At 32.7% G+C, this 17,808-nt stretch overlaps 1 pseudogene across 1 annotated transcript; it reads right to left on the reverse strand.

Annotated features, from left to right (window-relative positions):
• Nucleotides 1-4,378: 4,378 nt before the first annotated feature.
• On the reverse strand, nucleotides 4,379-6,094 carry LOC149177108 (arabinogalactan O-methyltransferase 1 pseudogene; annotated as a pseudogene). Its single transcript, XR_016258372.1, has 3 exons — nucleotides 5,120-6,094; nucleotides 4,840-4,932; nucleotides 4,379-4,722 (listed from the first exon to the last, which is right to left on the reverse strand). The product of XR_016258372.1 is annotated as an arabinogalactan O-methyltransferase 1 pseudogene (transcript).
• Between the last annotated feature and the right edge of the window lie 11,714 nt (nucleotides 6,095-17,808).

Below are 17,808 nucleotides of genomic sequence, written 5' to 3' on the forward strand. Positions count from 1 at the left end.
GAATTTCACAATCAATTGGAGGAAAACTCCTAAAAATAGGTGCTAATCCCTCAAGATTTGCGCAAGGAAATAAGGGCTCAAGAAGAGGAAAAAATTGACTAAGTCTGGGTTAGAGCTTCTCATTGAGTAGAGAGAGAGGTTATTCACTTGCAGGTTCTGCTTAGAGAGGGCAAGGAATTGTAATACATCTCTATTCCTCTGATTAATGCAAAGAGTCTTGAGGAGTTTTTCCCAGTTCGGTTCCCCTAGAAAAAAATACCGTGCATGTGTGTTTTTTCTTATTGCATGTTTGTGAATGTTGTTCTAAATTGTGAATTAAATTCCACAGATTAGTAGAGTAGAATTATGTATCTTGATTTAGATTAAAATTTCTTAAGCATTTGCAATTCTATCACCATAATTATACAACTCAACCCATTATTGGGTGTGAGAGCCACCTTTCTCTTAGAACTATGCCACTCCTTTGCGACTTCAAACTTGTTGATAGGGCATATTTATGAAGAAATACTTTCCCATGTTTGAGCTGAGTGATCAATAAAGTAAATGCATGGAGTGGTTGGGGAAGGAGCATTTACAAACTAGGCACGTTTGTGAGGATTGGGATAGGGAATACTAGAATATGTGAGATTGTGTGAGGAGTTAGAAGTAGAAAAATTCATAAGATGCAACTAGGGTGGTGGGAAATATGAGTTTGTGACATAGGGCAGAGAGGAATTTGTTGGACATTGGATAAACCAACGCTCCTTGAGTGTTTTGTGACATGGACTAACAGCCTCTCGTGGATCCTTATCTCTGGCGATGCGATCGTTGACTAACACCTGCAGGTTTTGGTTTAACGACAATCGTGATTCCCAATAGAATTCCCCGATCCCAACCACATAATCTTTCTAGACAATTGATGTGAAAAAGAAAAAGGGTTAATTGGTTTACCCAAAGAGCTAGGGAAACAAAAATTCAAAATTATTAGAACTAGAAGATATATAAAGGAAGTCTAAGGAACTACTTGATGTGGCACTGACTATATAGAACTAAACCTTTTCATGAGGAACCATAAAACTCATTGTAAATCTCTTTCCATGTGAAAATAAGTTCTTCTCCTATGTAGGATGATAGCACCATGTAGCATGAGTGTTTGCCACCTTCTGAAATGACTAATACATATGCGAAGGCTAGGCCAAACTGGGACATTTAGTGACCAAAAAAAACATAGCAATCCCAACCAAGATATGATAAATCCCTAAGTGAAATGTCACATTAAACCAATATCGAAATGAGCATCCTCCACCGTCATAAAACAATTAAAAGCCATATAAAACCATGGGAGTAGTAAATGTTTCATTTGGAAAGATGCATTTCCACGTCTACTCTCGAGTCTCTAGTAGGATAGTGATAATACAACATCCACTTATTGTGGATTATACAATCCATCCTAAAATAGTTATACAATAATTATACATAAAATAAATAGTAAAAATATGTTAAAGTTTTCAAAATAAATAAATTAAAATATCTAATATACAAATATAATTTTAACTATTATTAATTTTATCAAACAATACTTAACATAGATATAATTGAAAAATATTCCCAAAATATAAATAAAATAAACTTATAATTTCAATTATAACTACAATACTTATTAATACTCAAGGAAAGTGTAAATAATATTTAATGGTTTAAATAATGTAGTACATGGAAATTTATTGTAAAAAACTTTTGAAGAAAGTGGTTTAAATAATGCGTAACATGGAAATTTAATGTAATCATTGTCTTCTTTTTACATGAGTAAAATAACGAAAATCCTTTTGGATAAAAGAGTATAACTTCTATTATTCGTAGATGGGTAAATGTGTTAATTTTTGTTTTTCCCTCCTTAAGATAGAGCATTATATTTTTGTAGTTAATTTAATTTGTTATAATATTGGTTTAAAAATAATGAAATAGTATTGATTTTCAATCAGTAATTTTTTTTATAGACAAATATGGATTTATGAAATAAATTAACAATGAATAATTATCGTATACAAAAAGTTTAAATTTTCCAATGATATTTTAAATTCAAAACTTTATATATATATTATTTACAAAATAAACCACATAATTCTAAAGTCTATAAATGAATAATTAATTATGAATTTTTAAATTAATAATATTACATATGTACTTTTACTTAATTTTATATTATATTTTAAAATTCAATATTTTACCATTTTTAAATTTGATATTTATATTTTCAAATTGTAATTTCACACATTTTAAATTAATAATACAAGCTTTTCTTTATTAAAAAAATATGACTATAATTTTGTTTCTAAATTCTTTTGTATTAATATTTCCATTAAAAGATAAATTCTTTTGTATTAATATCTCCATTAATAGGTGAGATTTCAATATTTAACTCTACTCTTAATGGGTTTTTGTTATTTATATCTCCTTTAAAAGGCGAGATTTCAATATTTAACTCTACTCTTAATGGATTCTTGTCATTTACTGGTGTATTAACTTCAAAAATAGTTCTCTCTTAAGCATAAAATCTTTGTCCACGACATTCTTTTTCTCCTTTGCGGAAACAAACTTTTCATTTCCTCCGGCATTGTTAATTGGATGAGCTCAGAATGTACTTTGAAAAGGATGATAAAAGAAAATTTTAATGTGATCTTTTTATTGGTGTAACACAATGGTGAAGAATGCTCGCGTAAATTTGTCAAATGGATGGTGTGACACTACTGATTATGTAAATAATAGTTATTTACTTTTTTTTTATTATGCAAAGACATGGTAACTTGTTATAGGTTGGTAAGTGAACTTGAAAACAAAGTATATTTATCATTATTTCATTGTGTTGTTATTTTATAGGGGAAAAGATTTAAAAAAAAAAATCTTTAGTTTCTAGGTAGTTAGACAGTGATTTTTTTTCTGGGATTAAAAGAAATCTCTCCGCTGGATGAGGTCACAAGTGGCCTGAGGAAAGAGGAAAAAGAAGTGCTTGTGACAAGACGTTGTTCAAGCTGTCGAGTAGCGATTTGACTGGTTAAGTCTACGAAGGCATACATACTCTACCCCCCTTTGGTTTTGAACCGTGACCTCTTAGGAGGAAACACATGCTCTTAACCATTCGGCCCACTCAAGCTGTATCTACAAATGACGATCTGTGTGTTATTCCTTGTAAAAGAAAAGAAGTCTAAACAGATTGGTATATTGTTTCTTATGACTATTAGGTAAACAAAAAGAAACCAAGTTGACTGTTGAGAATAAATGTTCACAAGGGTAAAGAATATGCCATAAACCCTTTCTGTATTTGCATATAAAATTTGGGGAGTAGACTTCTTTTGTGAGATATACTTGAGATATACTTCCTCTGTTCGGTAAAATTAACTCTCTATGTTGGTTGAGTTTCTGGATATTAAAAGAAAGAGTCGGTATTAAGAAGAACTTAGACTCAAGTAATGCAATATGAGGGAGACAAATCTCTGAAAATTAAAATAATAATCGTAATAACTAATTCTTGCATGTACCAGGATACATGACTTCCAAAATATGTTGAAAATAATTATAGAGGGTTTCGATGGTTAGTTTTCCGATGGTGAGCCAATGGATTCCTTGGAAAATAGTCCATCTCCACGTTAATAAGTAACTACACCAGAGTCATGTGGAACCAAACTGAGGAAATGTATGTGGTTTTTTCTGTAGCATCTATATAAGTAGAAGATTAAAACAATAACAATAATAAGAACAAACATGCAGGTGAATATTTCAAAAGAAACTCAGAGATCCAACACCCCGCATTGCGGGTAAAAAAAAGCAACGAAATCATAAAATATGTGCTAGCAAAACACACAATACGGAACAGAGAATGTTTGTAGCCAATATATAAACATATAAAACTAAGTGACAGAGAACAATGTCCTATGCAGTTACCAAAAAAAATTGTTGTTACCACAGAGAAGAATCATGGATGGGTAAAGAATCCCAAGTAAGGCCAAGATAGAAGACTGCGAACAAAATTACCATCGAACGAGTCTAGGGGAAACATTACCATCGAACGAGTCTAGGGGAAACCCATCAAACTCAGGGTAAAGAATCCCAAGTAAGGCCAAGATAGAAGACTGCGAACAAAATTACCCTCGAACGAGTTAGGGGAAACCCATCAAACTCAGAACAAGATGGTAACTATTTAAGAAGGAAAACAACTTAACCATTTACCAACAATACAAAATGGAAAGAGTACAAAATGCATGAATCATAAATAATATTCTTGATATGAACTTGATAATGAGAGTCCATATAATTCCTTAAGAAAACAAATAGTTTCTTAACTAACAGGAAATAGAACCTCTACTGCAAATACATTTTTTAATCAAAACTTGAATACTAAGAATCCACATGAGTAAAATATATGTTGACTTCTATAACAATACCACATTTAAATACCCTAAAAAATTACTTAGACCGTGATAGAAACATTCAAGGGGAGTAAAAGTAAAAGAAACCCCAAGAGGGATTTTTGTATGGTTGTTAAAATTCAACCAAAAATATACATAATCCATTTAAGTAATTGGGAGATATATTTGATGGCCCATCAACCTAAGACTACATGCAGAGAGCCAGTAAACCATGCAAGTCAGGCTCCTAACCTAGAACAAGGAACATTTTGGAATTAATAGAGGACGGATTGAGCTGACCACTAGAAAATAAGAAGGAAAATCAAGAATCCTTCCAAACCTGCAAACAAATAAAGAGACATATTACAAATAATCTCAGAGCGTCCACCTGAAATACTTAACTTGGGAAATGTTAAAAGAGTAATACTTAACTTGGGAAATGTTAAAAGAGTAATACCTGTAAAGACAGAGAGGAACTATGTAGGGAAAGTTGAACTCTAACACCCTCAAGACCATTGAAAGCAAGAAAAATATTGAACACCTTGCCGAGCTACAAGATAACAAATAAAAAAATAAATTAATATTTACCTTTGTGGAAGGAATACCTTGCACCGTCGTTGAGTTACCATTGCCGAGAACGATCATTGTGGTTATAGAATGATTACAATGAAATACTTCAGCGAAACCATAATGACACTAAACAACTGTGAACCAAGAAAAGCAGTAATTGATCTTACCATTTAGACAAAGCTCACTGAAGAGGACATGAAGGGCATGATTATTCCTTATTAGACAAAGCTCGCTGATGATGAGTAAACACTGCAACCATTATTCCTTATTGCTCATAGGTGATGGACAGAAGAAGCCGTCAGTGCTACCGCTGGTGGGCTTCATCTTGGAAAATGGGGGAACCCTGAAATGCCAAAGCCTCCCCAAAGATCCCACCAGATTGCTGCTGCACAGGAACTCCCCGGCATACATTTGCTCCACTCTCCTATCAACATCATGAAGGAAAATATCTATGGATCCTTCCTTCTTCCTGTTACTGGCCATCACGGCTGCCGTGAAAATGGCAGACATTCTCCCGGGCGCGGCATCGAAGTAACCACGGTCATGATCATATCCCACTCCGTCTCGTAGATGAGCGCGGGCAAATTGGTGACAGCGAGCTCGCATTTGGAGGACCTCAAGGCCCGGGTGGGGCTGTAGGAGGATCCATTTCTTCTGTAGTTGTGCAGCAGGGCGTCCGCCATGGACATTTTCATTTGGTATTGGACGTGATAAGTTTCAATTCCTGGTTGGCTCTCCACGACTTTCCGTATCCAATTGGAGTCCTCTTCCAGGAAAATGGTTTTGCCATGGGCATTGAGGGCATTCCAAAGGGGGCTGTCGTAGACGAGGCCGAAGACGAAGAAATTGCAGGGGCTTCTCACATAAAGTACTTCCAGGGTGAGATTGATTTCAGCGTTCTTCCGCTGGCGCAGGATCCTGCTCGTCACGTAGTGCACAAGCGTCCTCGCAACCTCGCCCGGAAGCCACTGCTGGTCCCGCTCAACCCCATGACCGGATGAAAGCAGAGAAGAAAAGGTGCAGCCTTTAACGCCTTTACTAAATTCAAAATAAAACGGAATTTGGAAAACGGTGGTAGACGAGGAAGCCAACGGAGGTTGCAGGAGGAGACGGGACAGGTCTGACAGTGGTCGCAGATACATTGAATATTGGAACTTGCCGGAGGTAGGGTGATCGAGTAGCCGGAATATGCATGGAGATGTATGGCTTTCATATGCAGATGTATCATGCCTTCAGATGCACGAATGTCCTGTCACAGGTACTTAGGGCTCATTTATGTTTCTATAGGATTGGAAATAGGAACTGCCATTGTGATGGGTGTCTCTCCAATTCCCAAATATTCGGAGAATCAGCGATCAACTTAATCTCAAACAAAATTGATTGAGTAAAGTTAAAACCAAAATTGATTGAGTGAAGTTAAACCAGTTGGATGCGATGTGTGACAACACTGCGGCTTTAGAATGCAGACAACAGGGCGTACAACATTAACGTTTCAGCGGCAACCATTCTGATACATCTGCACTCGCAAAAGTACGTGAATAGTAAATTCAAACGCACCCTATTCCTCACAGATCATTCAATTCAACTTCAAAGAGGTAGGTAAGTGAGTAGTAAATTCACACGTACTCTGTTCCTCACAGATCACTCAATTCAACTTCAAAGAGGTACGTGGGTGAAAGCTTAAGCATGAAGACCCATACTCTATTTGTCGTACAACATTAACGTTTCAGCTGCAACCATTCTGATACATGTGCACTCGCAAAAATAGGTGAATGGTAAATTCAAACGTACCCTATTCCTCACAGATCACTCAATTCAACTTCAAAGAGGTAGGTAAGTGAGTAGTAAATTCAAACGTACTCTATGCCTCACAGATCACTCAATTCAACTTCAAAGAAGTAGGTAAGTGAGTAGTAAATTCAAACGTACTCTATGGCTCACAGATCACTCAATTCAACTTCAAAGAGGTAGGTGGGTGAAAGCTTATCCACGAAGACCCCTACTCTATTTAGTACGAGTTGTTTTAGTGAGATTTTTGTTTTTTTTGTTTTACTAGTTTAATTTCTTTAAAATTTAATAGGAGTTATTGAAATCAAGATTTTTGGTAGTTTGCTTTTTTTTTAATAGGAATTATTGAAATCATAAGTTTTATGGGTAATTCCTGCACAATCGAAGTGCGTTAAAAAATTTCCAGGGCATTGAATCGATATAAAGTCAAAAAATCAGTTTAAATAATACAAATGAAGATTTCACCCAAACAATTATTATCAAATTCCTGCTAATTACACTAAAAACAACTCTATATTTACAATGTTATTATTCATTTAATAAACCTGATTTAATCTTGATCTTGCCAGTACATGATACAGCCAGCTATTACTTGAACTAGTTGTCTTTAGAGCGATTTTTTGGACTTTCAGTGAATTTGGCGGAAAAATTTGAGGTGAAATCTTGATTTGTGTTATTTACATTGGGCTTTTTACTATATATATAGATTCAGCACCCTAAAATATCACTAAAGCACATTGATTGTGCAAGGGTTACCCATCAAATTTGTGATTTCTATAAATTCCTACTAAATTTTAGAAAAATTAAACCAAAAAAATCCACCTAAAAACATTTCTAAAAAAATCACAATAAATACAACTAATTACTTAGACACGCCATCAGCTTTCTTGAAATTAGTACACTGCGTCATAGATTGAATCTCGGAGTTATAGGTGAGTTGGCGAATCGCAAATACGCGGTACTATTTTACATTCATAACCTTTCTTCAAACTAGTAAACTGCCTCATAGATTGAACCTGGGAGTCATAGGTGAGTTGGCCAATTGCGTACACTTTACATATAATGCCATTTAGCTTTGGGCGAACCAAAACGTAGTTCAACGAAAACAAGGATATAATACTGGTAATACTGTTCCGCTACGTGATTATTTTTGCTGTGCATCTTTAGCACCTCGAAATGTCCTCGATCATTTAGAGGCGGCAAAGTCATTTTCTTTTCATCCACATGATTTTCACATTTACATATAAAAAAGATTATCTCATATATTTATACAATATGTGAATGATAATGATACAGAATAGGAATGTTTGTTTGTTTTGTTTTGTTTGTTTTGTTTTGGTTTTTTTTTTTTTTTTTTGGGGTTTGGAGTGTTTTTTTAAATTGTTTTTGTTTGATTAAGAGTTTATTTTTTAGATGTAAAGAAACATGTTAATAGTTTAAGATCGAGATGCATTATCTTTTTTACATATAATTAATAAGGTAGTTTTAGGTGGGATGGTTTTTCTTTAATAACAATGATGAGTCAACCTCCAAAATCTAGAGACATTATCTCCCTTACAGACAATTAGTAAGGCAACATAATTAAAATAGGTAGCATAATAATGTTATGCTGATTTTTTTCAAGATATAACACTCCATAAAAGTTTTCTATATAATTTAATTGGTTCATAACTTATGTTATTTACAGATCTTGAAATAATTTAATATCTGAATTTTCAAATATTTCAAAATTTACAAGTCACAAAAAGATGTTTTTCATAAATTTTACTTCCTATATATTTATATGTCAATTTTATGTTGATCCATACAAAAAATAAGCATCTTTATTTATTTAATAAATTATTAAAATATTTTAAGTATAGTAAATATTTATTTTAATTATTTTATTTATACACCAATAAAGTTAATATATAAATATTTTATTGACATAAATATTAAAATACATTTTAATTATTTAGTTTGAAATATTTATTTCATTATTAATACTTTTTAAATGTTATATATCAAATCCATATTAAACATTAAAGAAGTTATAATTTTTATATAGCATGATATCATAATATTTTAAATTATAATAAGAAATCAAAATTCATAGTGAAATATACTATTTAACATGTATATTTAATTTTTTATTTTTTCAATCCTAATTGAATTTTTTATTTATAATTCACATTGAGATATTTAATTAGGATATTTTATTTATAATTTACATTGAAATATTTTATTATTAATATTTTTCAAATATATATGCTCTATATTAAATATTAAAATAAAAATAATTTATTTAACATGAATATTTTTTAATAATTTGTTTTCAAATATTTATTTTATTATTAATATATTTTTCCAAATGTATTTTTTTTAACTGAAAAAACAATAGTCTTTTTTATATATAAATAAAGGGTGTTACATATGCAAGATTTCTATAGAAGTCACTTGAGAACAAATGTACACTAGTCCAACACATTGTCTGGTTTAGCTAAGGGACAAAAACAGAGAGCACTAACTTACTAGGAGGCAGTCAAACTAGGGAGCAAAAGTCCCATTACAATAAAAAACAGAGCAAAAGTCACCTACCAGAGGATGTTGTCAGATAGAAAGAAAGCACCTTCACACAATAACAAAGGACCCCTCGTTGAAGACTGCTCCTTGATAAAAACATTCATATCTAATCAGTCCATTTTGCATAGTGATCCCCCTATTAGATAGTTGGTCTGCTAGAGAGTTATGTTCCATGAGGATGTGGTGTTGGGTGTGGAGCTTGATTATCTTCTTTATTCAAAGGTATTGCTGCATTGGACCCCAGTTCATAATGGGCCTGTTATTTTGGCTGCAAGAGGGGTCCGGGGGGGCAACAACGATCTTTAGGAGCCCCCCTTGGTTGAGGATCAGGGGCAGCGCCCCCGAAGCTAAAAATAGATGTAAAATTGCCTTGTAAAATGTTGTAATTTCATAGTCAATCTAGGTCATTCATTAGGCGGAAATCTAATGATAGAAGTTATGTCTAATTTAGGGTCTTTTGACCTAGAAGGCAACCCCTCGCTATATATGAGATAATTGTATCGCGTCTATGTAGATGTGTATTCTGAGCGAGAAAGAGAGAGGAGATTGTGTCGGAGCGAAGAGGGAATTACATCAGATCTATTGTAGGTTGTATCTCTTCATTTCGCTGGATAATATAAAAGAAAGGATTGACTATTTCTCCATGGACGTAGCCCAAATTGGTGAACCACATATATCTATGTCTCTCTTGTTTTATGTGTTTTCTATGTTTATATTTCTACAATATTTTATGTGTTCCATTGCTCTGTGATATATAATTTTCTAACATGTGATAGAAAGATATTGATTCGAAAGCCTCCTTCAACGCTTGGATTTGTAAGATCCAATGGGAAAGAGACAACACAGAAAGAGGATCCAATCGAAGGTGACCTTAGATTGGAAATAATAAAATAATATTAGATTACATTATCAAATTTTAGAGGGAAAAAGAAAAAACTACATTTCAATCCATATTTTCAACTTATCTCCCTACCTTTTTACTCAAATTTTGAGCGGGAGCACTCGTTGGATGTGGAATTTATTTCATCTTCCAAGTAGTGTGCATGATGCATACTTTTGATGGACCATACTACATGAACAACAAGAAATATATGAAAAGCATGATTGCAATCACATTTTTCATGTATTTCTCATTTTTCGTGTAGCAGGCTCCATTGAAAGTATCCAACGTGGATACTCCTTGGATGAGGAATTAAATTTTGCATCCAACAAGTGCTCCCACCCAAAATTTGAGTAAAACAGAAGGGAGATAAGTTGAAAATGTAGTTTTTTTTACTCAAAAAATGGTGAATCACCCCATGGTTGACATCATCATCTTGAATCATATTGGTTATTATAAAGTTAATTTTGGTTGACATTTTTGTTTGAAGACCCATTTTAGACCTCAAAATTTCTCTAATGGACCTGCAATAGATCCCCTGAGAGCATAATAAAAGGAATAATTATCATCATTAATATATTTATTCTTAGGCCTTATTTTACATGAAGGTTAATTAAAAGGAGTTGTAGAATCATGTTTCGTCCCTTTCCTTTTTCGATCATTATATTTTTGAGGACACCTATTTTGATAGTGACCATATGCTTAGCAATGAAAACATTGAATTGTTGACATGTACCTTCTTTCCTGAGAGGGAGGAGGAGGTCTTCTTTATGGAGTAGGTTCTTTTCCTTGAGCAGGTCTTCTTCCTATACTTCTTTCAAATCTTCCAAAATTTCTTCTTCCCTTGCTATTCTTTAAGTTGGATGCAAAATCTTGAGAACCTTCACCTGGATTTGGAAACTTTCCTTTAGATATGAGCCTAGATTCTTCTTGAGTGCAAGTAACCCATAAATTTTCAAAGGAACGTGCATGTCCTCTGCCACTGATAATTGATGCAAAAGAATCCTAGGAGTCAAGTAGACCATTAAGCGTTGTAGTTACAAGTTCCTTATCAGATATAATTTCATCATTAGCCTTTAGTTGATCTCTCAATTGAGAGATCCTTATGAAGCGTGATTCCATTGTATCATTCTTTGTCATCTTAACATCACAAATTTGATTCCTTAGACATATAGATTGTCCAATATTGTTGATGGTGTATAATCTAATGAGATAATCATACATTTCTTAGCAGGTTCATGATCAACAATATAAGGAATTGGATGAACTCTAACATATTCCACAATGACGCTCATGGCCAAGATGTCATCTTCTTTGAACTTGGATTTTTCTACTTCATTAGTTGATTTAGTAATTGCTCCTTTCAGAATACCTAAGAACTTATTCCTTGTAAGAAAAAGGTCAATCCAAATCTTCCCTGCTCTGAAGTTGTAGCTCCTTCAAGATTTTTTCCTACCTTCATGAAGGAATTCATGATGAAGATGATCAAATAAGACAAAATATGTATGATAGGGCCCCTTCAAAGTGATCTCAATGCTCTTCTCCTTCACCAAATATCTAACACCATGTTGTTTTTCTATTAACGAGATAGACTAGAGAAATTTTCTATATGATAACTACTTCCAATGATACAATTTTTCTTCTTAGAGCATTCAAATCATCAAGAAATTATACTTAGAAAATTTCAACCATAAAATTCAGTATAGCAGAGATCACAATGAAATAATGACACAAGAGACACCAAAATTTTATTGGGACAAAACCCCACAAGGGAGAAAACCTAGTAATATTTCCTTATGAGAGAATGTCTAATTAAACCCAATTTGTAAATCAGAATATACTAGTCAAAGATCAACCACTGACTACATTAATTTCCAAGTCAAATAAAGTCAAAGAAGAGAGAAAGACAACAGTCTACTCACAAGTTAATGTATGGTCAAAGAGTTGAATTTTAGCCTTCAATACCTCATTCAAAGGGCTGAAATTCGATCTATTTCTCCTAAGTTAAACTTCAGTCAAACTGCAAGGTTTGACATGCAATCAACCCCTGATCAATGCCCAAAAATAGGAATAGAAACTCATTCAATAAATAGTCAAAGATCCATAGAATATTTGGCCTCCAAGCCAAATGAAAAATGTATTCAAATAACAACAAGTAGGTCCATGTCAATGTTGGTCAAAGCAAAAATAAGAAAGGTCAAACTTCACTAGAAATCTTTGTCTTCTTCCTCCTTCGCATGTGTGAACATAACTCCTTGGACTAGGTTGAATTAATGAATTGGAGTGATACCAAATGGAGGATTTAAATTGTCAAAGTATAGTAGGTCAAGTAGGTGGTTTTGACCTTAGGGTCAACCCCCTTCAAGTGGTGGGACCGACTTGTCCATTTGAGGATGGCTTGGATAGCTAGAAAATAATGTTTTTCTTCTTTAATTTTTTATGATGAAAATACTTACCATAGTTACAATTTCTCAACGATGGCCACCCACCTATTCCACTAGCTCACAACACAATTTTCCTATTTTAGCAGTTTTCACATCTTGAACTTCGAGAGCCATTTTGAGGCCCTAAACAAAATTGTATGGGGAAACAAACAAATGGTTGTAGGAACTTGTGATCCTCAGATAGATCTTTTCAACCAGATATCATGTGCGTCAAACTGAAATTGTATGTCAAAGTTACGTGCCTGGGAAGTTGATGTTCAAACCTACCCCATTAGGGGTGGCATAAGCCTTTGGTGCTTCATCTCCTAGGGTTATTTTTTTTATGTTTTGGGCTTCTAATTTATTCTTCATGATAAAAATGCCTTCCAGCCTCATTGTAACACAATTCAAAAAAGAATCTAGATGTCACATCTCTTCTCAAAGATAAACTACCATTGTTCGAGCTACTCTGCTTTCCCTCCACATGTATACAATTTTAGCATTTCTCATTTATTAATTAAAGTCAAGTTTCAATGTATATCTATATTTGATTTTAACTTTGTATTTCATTTTGTTCCCCTCATAAATCAAATCATTTCATAATCAAAACATTTTATATGCCATCCTAGATCCATCTTAATTATGGCTCTATTGAGCACCAAGAGGGGTTGAATCTCTTTTCACTCTAAAAGAGGTTTTCAACTCAAGAGATTTGATCTCTCTTGGCACTTAGTAGATTTGGAGTTAAGATGGATCTTAATATTAATTATAATTATAATTATAAATATTATTTATTTCTTTATTTTTTTAAGTTCATTTTATTTTTATTTCTATGCAATTTTACCGAATCAAAGTGTTTATCTAGAATTACAATATCTCTTAGATATTATGCTAGAGAGCACTTCTCGGTACAATGTGCTCTCCAACCTAGTATCTAAGAGATGTTGTAAGTCTCTATACTAGGCTAGAGTCCAATGGCTACAATCCTTGGGTACAATAGCTTTTAATTTTCAATAATTTTTCATGAAATTTTCTTTGGAAGGAAAAGAAATTGAATTAAGGGGTATCATAGGGAAACTGGGAAAGATAATTAGCTCTGATACCAAATGTTATGAAACCAACTCACAAAAATATAGAAAAGATAGATCAACGGATTCAAAACCAACCTCTTCGAGGTGGCAACCTCTTTACATTACACAAATGAACAATTCTTGGATGATACAAATGACAAAACCTCCTTTCTATATATAGGAGTCTAAGGGGTCACAATTAATCAAATCTGACATAAAAATAATAATATAAGGGCACAACAATAACAATAGTGGGCTTCTATGGAGCACAATAATAACAATAAGGGCTACAATGACAATAGTAATGGGGGAATCACTAGTATTATAGGGACTTAACATACAATAATATATTTTCATGCAATTTATAATCTTCTTTTAATTAAATTGAAAATAAAAAAGGGCATAACTACCTTTGGGATAAATCTCAACCCTCTATCATTACTACTACTAAAAAAAATATTATCATTAATAATATTTCATGGATACTTCAGCTAAGTCTTTATCTTCCATTGATTAATTATTGATAGTTGGGTGGAGAGGTGCTCTACAACCCAATATGTGGGAGATATGTTGGGTGATGGTTAAAATGAAACATGAGATCAAAAGATAATGCCCAAAAATCCATCACTTATTTCACAAACAAAATATTTTATATATTATTTACTTTTATTTAATTCTATAATATTTTTATGCCAATAGGCATGTCTATTTTGGAATAGGGCTTCTACAAATTTAATTGTCAATAATTATTAGGTGGATGGTAGAGATTTAATCTCCATAGAATATGCTAAAATATTCTTAGTATTATTCACAAATCAAAGGTTGAGATTTATTTCCAAAGAAGTTATGCACTTTTTTCCCTTTTAATTAAATTGGTTACTTAAAAAATATATCATATGAACAAGTGTCATATCATATGAGTTATGGGTTTTTGGGCACGTGGTATTGATAAGCAATAGTATTGGTCCATGGTCTTGTAACATAACCTAAAATCTCCATGATTAAGTGGGGGATGAATCTACAAGGTTAAAAATTGTGTTTTAGGTTTCTTTTAAGTGCAAATATATATATATATATATATATATATATATATATATATATATATATATATATATATATATAACACTCTGGATGGGGTGATTATAAGTGAAGGGGGGAGCATTGCAGTGGTTTTCCTCCACCCCCAAGCCCAATAGGCAAGGGGACATGGCAACACACCCCTGCCATATGTTATGATCATGTAGCTAATGATTACTTCTCTAGCCTTGGGCAAAATGAAGTGACATTGAAGGATTGTTGGAATCAGACCAGTGTGTTTGAGGAGAATCCAGTTAACGTGGTTCATGCCTAAATTTTGTGAGCGATGGGATGGTGGTACCAGGGGAGAGCTAGAAAGGCTTTGGTCGATTTATGGTTGGCTAGTAATTTCTTAGGTGGATGATGTTATTTGCTTCTAAGTTGACTGGGTTAGTGGTGGAAGCCATACCAGGGACTAGGGAGGCTAGGTATGGCAAGGATGTCAGACACGAATAAGGCATGCTAAGGCACCAAAGGTTACCCTAGGATTTGAACAGTATAGAGTCCATTACTCCTTGATGTGGGATGGAAGAAACATAAGGTCCTACCCTCCTGAAGTTGGATGCATAGGAAAACATCTATGCTCTTGTTGCCTGGGTCTGGAATTGAAGCCTGGTGGCCATAGAAGAAGCTTGAACAAAGAAGTGAAACCTATGCTTTTGATAGTTGGCAGAGGTTAGGGGGTAGAAGAAATATCTGGTGCTACTAACTCTTTTGACTCGGATGCTCCTTTAGCGAGGATAAAGACCACATATCATGCATTATGTGATATCTTCTAAGTGAAAGTGCAATAGAAGTGAATCCTTAAAAGCACAGAACAATTCTTATTCCTCAATCTAGATTCCTTGGGTGCTAGGTGAAATTCCAAGAGAGCGAGGATGAGTGAGGAGAGGTGTGGCCTACTACGAGGAGAGAATCTATAGAGGAAACTCTTGACTACATAAAAAAGTGGTAGGATTCACAACACGATACAAAGATCAAATCCTTGTGCAGGTATAGGAAGACCCTAATAACACTAAAGGGGAGGTTTAATCTCGAAGAAACTCCATTGCAGACCCAAAAATGATGGAAAAATGGACAAGTTGTATACAAAATATGGGCAACACATGAGGTAGAGCCAACCTGTAAATGTAGATAATGGATTTGTATTGGCACATGAAATATTTCCTAGGACACATGTTATTGGATAACTAGGAATTTAGGAGAGATGTGCTACAAACCTTGGACCATATGCATGGACACATGAAACATTATGACTGCACATTGAATATGATGGATCGTAGGCTGCCAAGAATCTAGAAGCATCTTGGTATTCCTCCAACTACTGTTAGGCCCTCATCTGAACCAATGGATCTTATTCTTGCAGTTGGCTCATACTTGGAAACTCTCCCATTAGTTTATGACGGATCAAGCTAATGTATTTCTTCTTGTAGCTGACTATGTTTATGGCCAGTTAGGCCAATGCCTAGCATAAGCTTGTTTGATGCTTATATTTTATTATTTAGTTGTCTCTTTTGTTCCAAGGGTACAATTTTGGTTATGGTTTGGTCTCCCATGTGAGAGACTATAAGGACTTATGTTAACTCCTTGATGTAATTTCCCAATTTGCTGTTAAAATATTTCATCTTACAACAACAACAACAATAATAGAATTATAATTTAGGCAATGTGAGATGTATCATGAAATACATGTTTTGATCTTAATTATGGATTACCTATCAACATAAATCACATAACTACCTTTTAGAAAAATAATAATAATAAAGCATAATATCTACACAACTAAAAAAAAGTAAAAAGAAATAAAAATGATAAATTGACTCAATTAAATTTGTTATATAGTGATTTTATTTTTATTAATAAAATTCCAAACATTTTTTTCTACCAAAAAATCATCAGTTGCATATATAATAATATAGTTTGAGTGAGCCTAATGGTTAAGAGCATGTGTTTCCTCCTAAGAGGTCGAGGGTTCAAAATCACATGGGGGCTAGAGTATGTATTCCTTGGTAGACTTAGCAATCAAATAGTATGCATTCCTTGCTAGACTTAGCACTGGGCCAAGTTGGAATTTGATATCACATTAAAAAATTATTAAACCAATGCTATGCATATCACATTAAAATAATTATTAAATAGGTTAATATAAAGATTTTATAAAATTGAAAATAAAAATATTTTTATATATAAAAAGTGAAATTTATATAAATATAAATAATATTATTAAGAATCAATTAGATTTATTTTAACTCCTAGAAGAATCAAATCTCTCCAAAACTTTTTCTCACACTCAAAGACTTAAGAGTGGGCTAAGGTGGAATTTGGATATAAAATCAATGTTATCATATCACATTAAAAAATTATTAAACCAATGCTATGCATATCACATTAAAATAATTATTAAACATGATAATATAAATATTTTATAAAATTGTAAATAAAAATATTTATATATATAAAAAGTGAAATTTCTATAAATATAAATAATATTATTAAAAATAAATATAGATTTATTTTGACTCCCAGAAAAATCAAATCTCTCCAAAACTTTTTCTCACACTAAAGGAACTTGCCTTTTAAGAGATTTTTTAAGCATTTGGTTTTAAAATATTTCATAAAACTTCACAATTTTTATAATTAACTAAAAAATTAATAAAACTTTACAATATTTCATAAATGAATGAAATTTTTATTAATAAATTGTATATACATGTTACTAGCCTAGATTAATCTTAACTCTAGATCTAGAAAGCATAAGAATCATCAAATCTCTTTTGAGTTTAAAAGAAATTTACACTTATAAAAATTTAAGAAAAATAAAATAATATGTTTCTAAATTAATTTGAAAATCCATCTAAAAAAATGTATTATCTTAATCTATCCTATCATTTTTTAAAAAAATATTTTTAAACATTAAATATATTAAAAATTTAAATAAATTTAAACTAATTCAATAATTAATTATAATTATAATTTTTTAATTTAATTTGTTTTTTATTAATATATAATTTGACCACGTCAACAAAGAAATATCTCATATCTCTTCCATCGAAAGT

Source organism: Pinus tabuliformis, chromosome 4_1, assembly GCF_031772625.1.
Source record: "Pinus tabuliformis cultivar Carrire ecotype Pingquan chromosome 4_1, CPIR1, whole genome shotgun sequence".
Taxonomy (NCBI): Eukaryota; Viridiplantae; Streptophyta; class Pinopsida; order Pinales; family Pinaceae; genus Pinus; species Pinus tabuliformis.